Source organism: Hipposideros armiger, unplaced genomic scaffold (genome assembly GCF_001890085.2).
Source record: "Hipposideros armiger isolate ML-2016 unplaced genomic scaffold, ASM189008v1 scaffold_30, whole genome shotgun sequence".
In the NCBI taxonomy this organism is placed as follows: Eukaryota; Metazoa; Chordata; class Mammalia; order Chiroptera; family Hipposideridae; genus Hipposideros; species Hipposideros armiger.
In genome coordinates, this window is record NW_017731380.1 from 2,655,160 (window position 1) to 2,666,918 (window position 11,759).

The following is an 11,759-nucleotide window of genomic DNA, read 5'->3' on the forward strand; positions in this document are numbered from 1 at the left end:
GATCCCACATATGAGGGCCAGTGACACTGCCCTCCACAGCTAAGATGCTGAACAACAGCTCAACCTGGAGCTGGGCTGCTGTGAGTCCCCGGCAAGGGCCACTGCGTGGGCTGCAGCCCCTGCTGCAGTGGGTTGCCATGGGCGACCATGTGTAGCCAGCAGCCGCCGTGAGCGGCTGTCCAGAAGCCCGCGACTGATCTGCCTTGCCCGGGAAGAGCGCAATGATGATGCCAACTTGGGCCAGTGAAGCAACGTCCTCCAACAGCTAGACTGAAGAACAAAAGGACAGGAACTTGTCTTTTCCCTTCCCCCCAATTCCCCAGCACTGTTCCCATCCCCCAATTTCCCAATAAAAATCTTTAAAGAAATAAAAAATAAATAAAATAAAATGACTTATGGCATCAAGAAAGATAAAAATTCTAAACAAACTTTTTAGTTTTTGAAATTACTCAAGTATGATTTAGCTGAATTCTATTTCTGTTTTTCTATTGCAGATTTCTCAACAGTGATGTCACAAGACTGACCACATTGATCACAGTAAGACCAAAATGATAATTAAGCTTTTAGGAGTGTTATTTTGTCTGAGAATGAGAACTGAGTTAGAAAGTATTTATAATTTTTAATTATTATTTGTTCTTTCAACAGCCAGTTGAATGTTTACATTTTCAATGAATCATCTCACACTTCTAATTATTTAAATACTTTAAAAATATTGCTTTAAATGATTTAAAAACAAAATTTAAAATGAGAATTACTTTTAATTTATAACTGAAATTATATACCTAATTATATATTAACATTTCAGTGTGAATTATAATCTGAACATCATTTTAGTTTGTTTGTTTTTGTTTTTGTTTTTACTGAAAAATGTCAAAACATTTAAGGGGATTTCATACTAGGAAAAAATTGTAAAAATAAAATTAACTTGAGACTAAAATCACTTATTAAGGAAAGACTGTGAAAAAAGCATTATTAGGCTTTTTGCTTACATTTTTTATTGATATTTACGTGATTTATAAAGAATCTATATGGAGAGTTGTTGAAAAAGGGTATCTCTTAAGTAACTGATACTTTTCCTCTTTAATTTTATTTAAAATATTAATTTCTACTGTGTATAAGGACATATGTTGAAGAAAACCTTTATGTAAGGCCTTGATCCTCATTATTATAAAATTCCAACTAGTTAAAATAATCTCAATTTCAGTAATGAAATTTTATAGCATTTTTGAAAAATCCTATTAAAAAATGGAGAAATAAGTTTAGAGTAAATTATTTACTCAATGAGTCTGCTTCTTTAATCTTGTTTTTGTTGTTTATTAAGTATAAAAGCTATAATTATCAGAAATGTAAATTTATATGTAATCTTTTTAATTTTTCAGTTACAGTTGACATTCAGTATTATTTTATATTAGTTTCAGGTGTACAGCATAGTGGTTAGACATTTATATAAGTTATGAAGTGACTGATCCCCCTAACTAGTCTTAGAACCTTCCTGGCACTATACATAGTTATTACAATATTACTGACTATATTCCCTATGCTATACTTTATATCCTTGTGGTATATAGATAATCTTTGTATTTATGCTTTAACATTGTTTGGAAAGCTGGTTCATTTATTAGGTTTAACACTTTTTAGAGGCCAGAGAAAACTTTTATTGTGTTTTTAAAGTCTTTATCATTATCATTGAGTCTACAGATGTTTATGGTATGTTTCATTTATTTTCCTAAGGGAGCATTTTAGCTCTCTGATTTGTAGCTCTTTGCTTGTTTGTTTTTTCTTAATCAGCACTTTATTGCCCTAATTGAATAGTTTACATTAAAATATTTATGTAGTAACCTTCTCTTTATTATTTGGTGCTTTTTTTTTTACAATCAAGGAAGTTTAAAATTAGCATTGGATGACAAAGGTAGTTTTTTAAATTTAAAAATGCTGACCCTCACAGTACATTTAAAGGTAATAGAGATAATTTAATTGCAACTGTTCTAAATTCACGAATTTCAGAAAGACAGGTGGTGTTCAATATTATCAGATGTTAAATAAGTTAAAGTCTAAGAAGTATTCATCCGAGAGGTTCATAAGTGACTGATAACAAAAACCCTTACTTTGTAATAAGGTCAGGGTTGTGAGGCTTTCTCCATCCTCCTGAGTGAAGAAGTGAGGGTAGATTTTAACTCTGATTCAGGTTTAGGATGCTATTGAGAGAGTAGTTCAAGTGTTGACCACATAGGGCTAGAATAAAGTGAGGCCAAAGAAGGTCTGATATTTTCAGAGAAAATGGAGAGGATAAGGGACTAATCCAAGGTAGAGAAGCTGGTGAAATGAGATGAAAAAGTAAGAGCCCAAAGGGTAGAGTGTTGTGGTTAGGAGGGGGATGTTATAGATTGTTTCAGAGCTGAAGCTGTAGTATTTACTTTTTATATATTACATATATTTTTTTTCATCAGGAATTTTCAGAACTCAAGAGAATTTCTATTTTTTTCCCCTAAGGGACAATCCACAGAATGTCAAAATTTTCTAACTGACCTTCCTTCTTTCTGACCATTATCAATTCCACTGAAGCCTATACACGATCCTCACTTTAATATTATTAAAGCATTGCTCCGATTCTTTTATGTCTCTACTTGAAGATGTTTAGTAACTTCTCATTTCCTACAAGGTCAAATACAGACTGTCTAACTTGGTATTCAAGATCCCTCATCAGTTTGGTTCTAACATATTTCCCAGCCAAATATCCTACTGTTCAAGGAAAAGAATCCTACCCGGTACCCGATGTAGACTGCATACCCCACCTTGAATATACATTTTGGCTCCATACTTGCATTTGTGTAGTTCCCTTTCCCTAGAATACTCTTTTTTCTTTCCGGGCTTTTATTTCTTCTGATGATATCAAACCTCCTCTCTAATGCCCTGTCCACATGTAATCATCCCTCTGAGGCCTTTCCTGATCATCCTGATTGAAAATGACCCTCTCTCCCTAGTAGTTTGGTAATGCTTAATTTTTAGTATTCCTATGTTATATGTTATTGATAACCTCATATTTTGCATATCTGAATACATGTTTTCCAACTGTACTCAGCAAATGAGTATTCAGCAGATATTTGCTAGTAATCATAAATACCCCAGAAATAACTAAATTAATTAGTATCTTTAGTTTTCATATATTAAAACTGAAATAAATATATTAATATATGAAGATTCAAAATTGAACCAATAGGAAGCAGGGTGGGTAGGAAACTCATAGGTTTTAGAATCAGAGAGAGTTCAAGTACTCAGGCCACTGCATCCTAGGTATTTGATATTTAGTAAGTCAGCCTAGTGTGTCTCAGTATCTTCACCTGTAAAATGATATATTACATATGTTAAAAGGGTTGTTATAAGATTTAAATGTTATGTGTTAGTTACCTTTTCCCCCCCTTACTTGTTTGACTATATGGCTTGCTCCTTTACAAATATGCAAAGGAGCATGAAATCGCTCATAAAGATCAAAAATATATCCCAAACATCCAAATTCACCTTACTTACACACTGTGTTCTTTTAATCTGTAAGTTTTAACAAAGAGATTTCTATTGCCTACATTAAATATATTAATGATAAATTTATTGACTTTTATAAGTTCCAGCAAGGAGGCTAACTAGATCTATTGATATAATGTGCTTAATTATTTGGGGAAAGCAGGTCAGACCTCACTAGAATGCCAACATCTTAAAAGGCCAGAATGAATTTTAAAACAGATTACATTGTGCTACGTTTCTCTTACATAACAGATGAGAAAACAGAGGTCCCGAGAGTTTGAAGGAAATCATATGCATAATGGTTAAGAACTGGGGTCAGAAAAATCTTTTAAGTTTTGCTCTGATATTTATATAGCTGTTGTGATCGTGAGTCAATTAAATAGTCTCAGATCCAGTTTTGTGCTCTCTAAAGCAGAGATAATATTTATATATCAGGAGTGTTGTGACTAGTAAATGAAATAATGTTTGTAAAACACAGCACAGAGGCTGACACATACAAAATTATTTTAACCCCTCATCATAGTCATCATCATCATCTGTAAAGTTACTTGCCCAAAGTCACATAGTGTGAGATCTTGGCCGAAACCTGGTTTTGCTGTATCCCATTATAATTTATACTCTTCTGTTTTGTGATCACCTCTTACTTGATTCAAAATCTCTAAAGAGTATGTGTAGGAAGTATAATAAAATAGGACATAGATTTTTCCTTTTCAAATCTCCCCAAATCCTGTCTTCTCTGAGAGTATTCATGCAATTTCACTTACATGCAGTTTTGTTTATATGTGATTTTATTAACACAGTGGCTATATTTTATTTTTAAATATTCTTATTTAATGTTTTACTACATATGAAGCAACTTATAAAATAAAGTGGCTTTTCTGTTTTTATTAAAATTCCTTTTTTCCTCTTGATAATTTTATTATGAATATTACTTAAAATTTTAGACAATAATCTATACCAATAGAAACATATCTTAAAACTTAAAATTTAGAAGGAATTACTATATAATTTTATAATGTACACATTAGTAGAAATATTAATGTTTGATAGTCAACTTTCAAGTGCTTAATTATGTACCAGGCACCCCTTTATCAGATTATTGTTTTAATTTATTTCTGCTGCACTGCTTCTCTTTATGCCATAGTGCTAGGTGCTATTACTATTTATCCCATTTATTTCATTTATCTGGAAATGTCTCAATTTCTCCTTCATTTTAAAAGTATAGTTTTGTCAGATATAGAATACTTGGTTGACCGTTGTTTTTCTTTTAGCACTTAACAAATATAATTTCACTACCTTCTGACCTCCATGCTTTCTAATGAGAAATTGGCTGTTAATTTTATTTGGGTTTTTGTACATGACAAAGTTGCTTGTCTTGCTGCTTTCAAGATTCTCTCTTAGTCTTTTAAGTTTGACTATAGTGCGTCTCAGTGTGATTCTCTGAGTTTATCCTACTTGGAGTACACTGAGCTTGTTAGATGTGTAGATTCATGGTTTTCCCCAAATTTGGAATGCATTCAGCCATTATTTCTTCAAATATTGTTTCTGCCCCTTTCTTTCTTCTTCTTTTGAGACACCCATAAGGCATATGTTGGTACTTTTGATGGTATCACACAGATTCCACAGGCTCTGTTCACTTTTATTTATTTTTTCTTTCTGATCTTCAGACGGGATAATCTCAATTGATCCGTCTTCAAGTTGGCTAGTTCTTTCTTCGACCTGCTCAAATTTGATGTTGGACCCTTTAGCGACTTTGTCATTTCAGTTATTGTACTTTTTATCTTCAAAATTTCTACTTAGTTTCTTTCTACAATTTATATCTTTTTATTGACGTTTCATTTTATTTGTATATTGTTTTCCTGGCTTCCTTTTGTTCTTGTCCATGGTTTCTTTTAGCTCTTTGAGCATATTTAAGACAGGGAATTTGTTGCTAGTGGACCTGTCCTACAAGAAATGCCAATGGGTGTTCTTTAGGTTGAAATTTAAGGACACTAGACAGTAATTAAAAGCCATGTGAAGAAATAAAGAACTCCAATAAAGTAACTACATAGGTAAATATATAAGGAACATACTAGTTCGAAGGAAAGAATAGAAGGCCAATGTAGCTAGAGGACAGAGAGCAATGATTCTAGTTTGAGATTAACAATTGGAAGATATAGGACATAATAAAGTAAGATAGAATTTCCCCCCCCTTTACCTTAAGAGCAATGAGAAATGTTTGAAGTATGAATTAAAGTTTACGTTGTCAATGACCCAATTTTAATTGAGGCTTACAGAAGTTAAGTAACTTGCTTAAGGTTACGCAATGATTGAATGGTAGAATGAGGATCATAATCCAGGAATGTCTTGATCTAACATCTTAGCTACCCCATTTCTTATCAATTTAGCAATGTTTAAGAAATTATAAGCTTAAATTTTTGTGATCTGAATTTGTTCATTATTTTATTATTTCAGCAGATGATAATTAAATGCCTACTATGTTTGAGGGATGTGGTTTTACCCTGTCCAAACCCAGTCATGGTTATATTAATTTTGTTAGCTCTGCTTGTGACCTGTTACTTCTCAGTAAAAATGTGAACCCACAGTGTTTGGCAGTGACCATTTGAACAAACATATTTGTTATGTTCTTATGATTTCTTCCACCTCTCAATTCCTGTCCTCTAAGGGGGAATTAACAGTGAAGGCTAATTATGTGCCAGTCTGTTTCCATGTGTCATTTTATCTAGAATTATTGATATTAAATAACTGCTCAAAGTTAACATAATTAGCAACTGGAATTCAAATTCATATTTCTCTAACTAAATTCAAAGGTGTTTCTACTAAATGTTTCCACTCAAAGAATAAAAAAACTAATTTATGTCAAAGTATATATATTTAGAAATAGAGTTACATGCTCAATAAATATTTGCTAGCTGATTGAATGACAGAAGCAGGATTATGGGAGAAAAGTATTCCAGAATCAGCCAGTGTGTGTGCCCTGAGGTGGTTTTTCTGAAATGAATTCTTCAAACAATTTATATACTGCCAATCTCTTTCTTCTCTAATTATCTTTATTTTTGTATACCTCTGATATAATATTGATATTCAGTAAGGGAAGAGACATGATATATGCTTTAAAATGGGAAGTTGCTTGTTCTCAAAGATTCCGTCTGACAGAATATTCCCCAGATAGGAATTGTGAGAATTCATTCAATCAGTGAATATATTACGTGCTTCACATTCAGTCAGCCACTCATTCATTCATTCATTTATTCAGCAAACGTATATGGAACACTGACTTATATGCTTCTACTGTGTAGCTATTGGAGGTACTGTGGTCAATAAGACAAAATTCCTTAAGTTTACTTTCTAGTAGGAGAGCAGAAGTAAAGGAATAAATAAAATATTTTCAAGTCTTGATAAGAACTTCAAACGAGGGGAGAAATGTGATAGTGTATATGGGTGGGGACAGGGTAGAATTGACAGGGATGTACATGTAAAGTTGGAGAAGGCCTCTGTGAGGAGGAACTGCCCGTATTGAGAAATGAAGCACCAGAAAGAGCCAGCCAGGTGATGACCTGAGGAAACAGGAATCACAGTGACAGTGAGGCTAGAACAACGCGAGCCGAGGGACTAGAGATAGGCAGATGTCATTGAAAGTAGTTAAAGCTTTCTAATGTGAAGAGAAGTCACTGGAAGTTTTTTGGTCATTGGTTGATTTTATTTCCCTCCATCTCATGTTTATTTGAAGGAGGCTTTTAAGGAGGAAGGCAGGTCTAGTACATTGGTGGCATTAAAACAATTTTTATAAATCCTTTGTCCTTTGTGTGAATTTATGTTTTGGGAGGCATTCTACTGTTTTGTTCTTTAATTATATGCCATTGTTATCATTGCTAAGAAGTGTCTATTATCTTTTTTTTTTTTAAAATTTTATTGGCGAATTGGGGGATGGAACAGCGCTGGGGAATTGGGGGAAGGGGAACAGACAAGTTGCTGTCCTTTTGTTCTTCTTTCTAGTTGTGGAGGACGTTGCTTCACTGGCCCAAGCTGGCACCATCATTGCGCTCTTCCTGGGCGAGGCAGATCAATCACCGGCTTCTGAACGGCTGCTCACTGCGGCTGCTGGCCGCTCACGCTGGCTGCTGGCTACATACGGTAGCCCATGGCAACCCACTGCCACAGGAGCTGCAGCCTACGCCATCGCCAGCGACTCATGGCAGCCCAGCTCCAGACTGAGCTGTTGTTCAGCATCTTAGCTGTAGAGGGCAGTGTCACTGGCCCTCATATGTGGGATCTGAACCGGGGCCCTCTGGCGTCCCAAGCCAGCTCTTAACCAACGCGCCACTCGGCTGGCCCGAAGTGTCCATTATCTTAAAGAGAAATGGATATGCATTATCCTTTGATTCAAGAAATATTATGTAACGCTTTTTGAGTTACTTAGTAAATGTATAAAGATGGAAAATATTACTGTTCCTCTTCTCTTCTTTATGAGCTTATAATCTAGTGGAGAAATAGACACACAACAGTCATTATAGATGTTGTCAATGCCTCAAAATCATATGTACAATGTTTTTTGAATCTAGAAAGGATGGTGTATTCCCTGGGGTTGGGAAAGGCCTCATCAACAATACTTGTTCTATGGAGACTTTCTATCCTGCTATTTTGAAGCATACATAGTGTAGGGGCTAGGTAACACTATTTGAACAGAGATGCTTATGCTGCAAAAATCTTTAAAATTATTAGTGATTTTCAGATGTACAGTAAAATATACAAGTGGTATCTGACAGTATACATGAGGAAATAAAATTTCTCTTCTAAGTAGAGGGTGAAAAAGCATTATTGTTCCGTTTGTTACTGCTGCCCATTTTCCTTCTGTTTTCTCTCACCTTTTATTCTCCATTTTGTAAGTGTACATCAGGTGGGAAGAAGCTAAAATTTTAAGAGTTTTGAAGGAAGGCTTCATAACAAATTTTGGAGATTTTATGAGGAGGAGATGTGAGTATAAAAAGGGAATTAGTTTATCTCTGCTGGAGATAGCATCTTCTGATGGTCCTCTAGTGGGAGCTTAGATTTTTCCACCACTCACAATTCCAGGGAGATAAATAAAGCTTCCTGCCATAATATTAAGCATGTGCTCTCACAAATTTAACATGCCAGAGTGATATGAGATTAATGTCAGCACAATTGGAATGGCAACATACCCATAGTGGAAACTATGTACTTTGTAAGTTTGTTGGTGAAATATCAGAGCAAAGGTTCTTAGAAAAATTAAATTGTATGAAATGTAGGCAGATGCCTAAAGAGAAAGTATAAACTTACAAGCAAACGCCAAGTACCTTCATGCCAGGATATGACATGAAGAGAAATGAAACCAGCACAATGCAATTTGGGAAATAATTATGCTGCGAGAATTAAAAGAACTGTAGGAGAAGGGGTTATTTCCTCCTTACAATTAATTTAACTATTGAATAAAAAAGACAGTGTGGTATTGTATAGAGTGAGTGTAAAAAGAAAAGATAAAAGAAAAACAGCAGTAATAGCAGAATTTCAAGTAAGGATAGAAAGCCTTTATTTAATAAAAACTGACCCTAAAGTTAATTGCACCAGAGAATTTACCCCTGGATCCAGCATCGTCCTATATAAGATGATTTTTAATGTAGAAAAACTGCGTGAGCATAAGGAAGAGGACATGGAAGAGAAACCTTTATCAGGTTTCTGGTAAAGACGGTGGCTTGAACATACATACTTCAGCTAACTGCTGAAGCACCATAATTTGATAGAAAACACATTTTTTAAAAAACAACAACAAAGGTTTAAGCAAAGAAATAGGAGAAAAATAAATTGCAACAAAAGTTTGGAAGTGGAGAGTCAATGATGAGTAGTAACTGATTTAGCAGATTAACAGAACTGAATAATCAGTGGACAATGAGGAAGGCTGAAAAGAAACACTGAAAGTTTGAAAGAAACTTTGAAACCCCCTCTGGGAGTCAGAAATGATCGCCAGGTTCTCCGGAAGGGGCAGTAGCGACGGAGCGGGAGAGTTATAGGTACTCGTGAAGCTCTAAATACAGAGACAGTATGAAAATACAAAATGTTTATGTTGTATTCCTCAGGTCTCCTTTACTTAACACCCAGTAACCAGACTGGGGGTTTATCCTCTGGAGTGGATAAAACTGAGGGTTTCTGTACTTAGTAAATGAAATACCTCTGCAGACAGGGCTTTCATAAAAAAATGGGGATTGAGGGAAAGCTTATTATGTATACTGAATACGTAATGAAGTGTGATGATTCCCCAGTAATCTTTGCTCATTTGACTTCTAGAGGAATCACCTAAAGATAAAAATGTCAGAGGGGTTCCCCTGTGAAATGCCTTAGCCAGATCGCCCTACAGTGAAGTCCATAGTTGACAACCCACACAAGTTCACAAAAATTTTAAATAAGTTTTTAAAGTTCCATTCTATAATATGAGTGGACAGGCATGGATCATCAGACATTTGAGGAAATTTTGTGTTAGAAATGGCAGAGACTGAAACAAATAAGTAGAAAAAAGCAAATTAGAAGAAACAGAGACTCTACAGGAGGAAGAAAACTTAAACAATTATTATCATTAATATCTTAAGAGAAGTAAGAGAAGATAATGTATCATGTCACAAGAAGAGTTGGCTATAAGAAAGGAACAGGCAAAAAACAAAGACAAAAAGTTCTTATAAATTAAAATATCAAATGAAATGCTTACTTATAAGGGTTAGAAGATAACATTAAGGACATCTCACCGAAAATTATGTCAAAGGAAATAGAAAACAGAGAAATGACAGGACCACGCCAGAAAGTACAACATCTGAATTATATATATATGGAGAGAGAAAGGGGGAGGGAGGCAGGAAAAATTTGAGGAGATCTTTAATAAGTATTGAAGAAAAATATTTGTCATAAAAAAAATCTTTTGCATTTTTTTAATGTTCTTATTCCATAATACTTTTCCCTTTCTCACATTTGAAAAGAGCTTGATCAAGTCCTATTTATTCTTTTTTGTAAACTTTTCTTTTTCTTGAGGTGAAATTCATAATACAAAAAATTCACCATTTAAAAGCGAATAATTTAGAGCATTCACAGTGTTGTGGAACCTCTATCTCTATCTAGTTCTAAAACATTTTCACCATCCCAAAAGGCAACCTCACACCCTTTAAGCAGTTGCTGTCCATTTCTCCTTCCTAACTTCCACCTTAAACCAGCAATCTGTCTCTATTTTGAAGATTTTATATAGATGGAATAATACATATATGATCTTTTATGTCTAGATGCGTTCACTTATTTTGGAGGTTCATCTACCTTATAGTGTGTATCAGTACTTCATTATTTTTATCTGAATACCCCATCCATAATTTGTTTATCCATTCATCCATTGATGGACCTTTGGGTTGCTTACACTTTTTGGCCATTGTGGATTGTGCTGCTATGAACATGCATGTATATGTATTTATTTAAGTACCTGTTTTCAGATGTTTGGGATATAAACCGAGGAATGGGGTTGCTGGGTTAGGTGTTAATTTTGGGTTTAACTGTTAGAGACTCCACCAAACCATTTTCCACAGCAGGTGAATGAACCGTTTTACATTCCCATCAGCAATGAAGGAGGTTTCCAGATTCTCTATATCTTTGCCAATATTCATCATCATTATTATTAATATTAAAGCTATACTAGTGGGTAAGAAGTGGTACCTCATTGTAGGTAGTTATTGGCCATTTGTATATCTTCTTAGGAGAAATTGTCTATTCAAATCCTTTTTAAATGGGTTGTTATATCTGAGTTGTAAGAGTTTTTTATATATTCTGCGCACTAGACCTTTACCAGATATATGATTTGCAAATATCTTCTCCCATTCTGTAGATTACTTTCTTATAATGTTCTTTAATGCTCCCCAAATTTTAATTCTTTGAAATCTAATCTATTTTTTTCCTTTGTTGCTTTTGCTTTCGGTTTCATATTTAAGAATCCATTTCCAGATCCAAGTTTCTGAAGCTTTACTGCTGTTTCTTCTGAGAGTTTTGTGATTTAACATGTTTAGGTAATTGATCCATTTTGAATTAATTTTCATATAATGTATAAGGTAGGGGTCCAACTTCACTCTTTTGCATACAGATAATCCAGTTTTTCCAGCATGATTTGTTGAAGAGACTCTTTTTTTTCTCCCACTGAATGGTTTTGGCACCCTTGTTAAAAATCAGTTGGCCATAGATGTATGGATTTAGCTTCTGTACACTCA

At 34.4% G+C, this 11,759-nt stretch overlaps 1 protein-coding gene across 1 annotated transcript in view; it reads left to right on the top strand.

Moving 5' to 3' along the window:
* Positions 1-11,759, top strand: part of BAZ2B (bromodomain adjacent to zinc finger domain 2B) — a 277,499-nt gene that overhangs the window by 66,582 nt on the left and 199,158 nt on the right. The window contains exon 2 of the mRNA XM_019636819.1: positions 495-537. The gene's annotated coding sequence lies outside the window, so the exon portion shown is untranslated. The remainder of the gene's footprint in view (positions 1-494; positions 538-11,759) is intronic.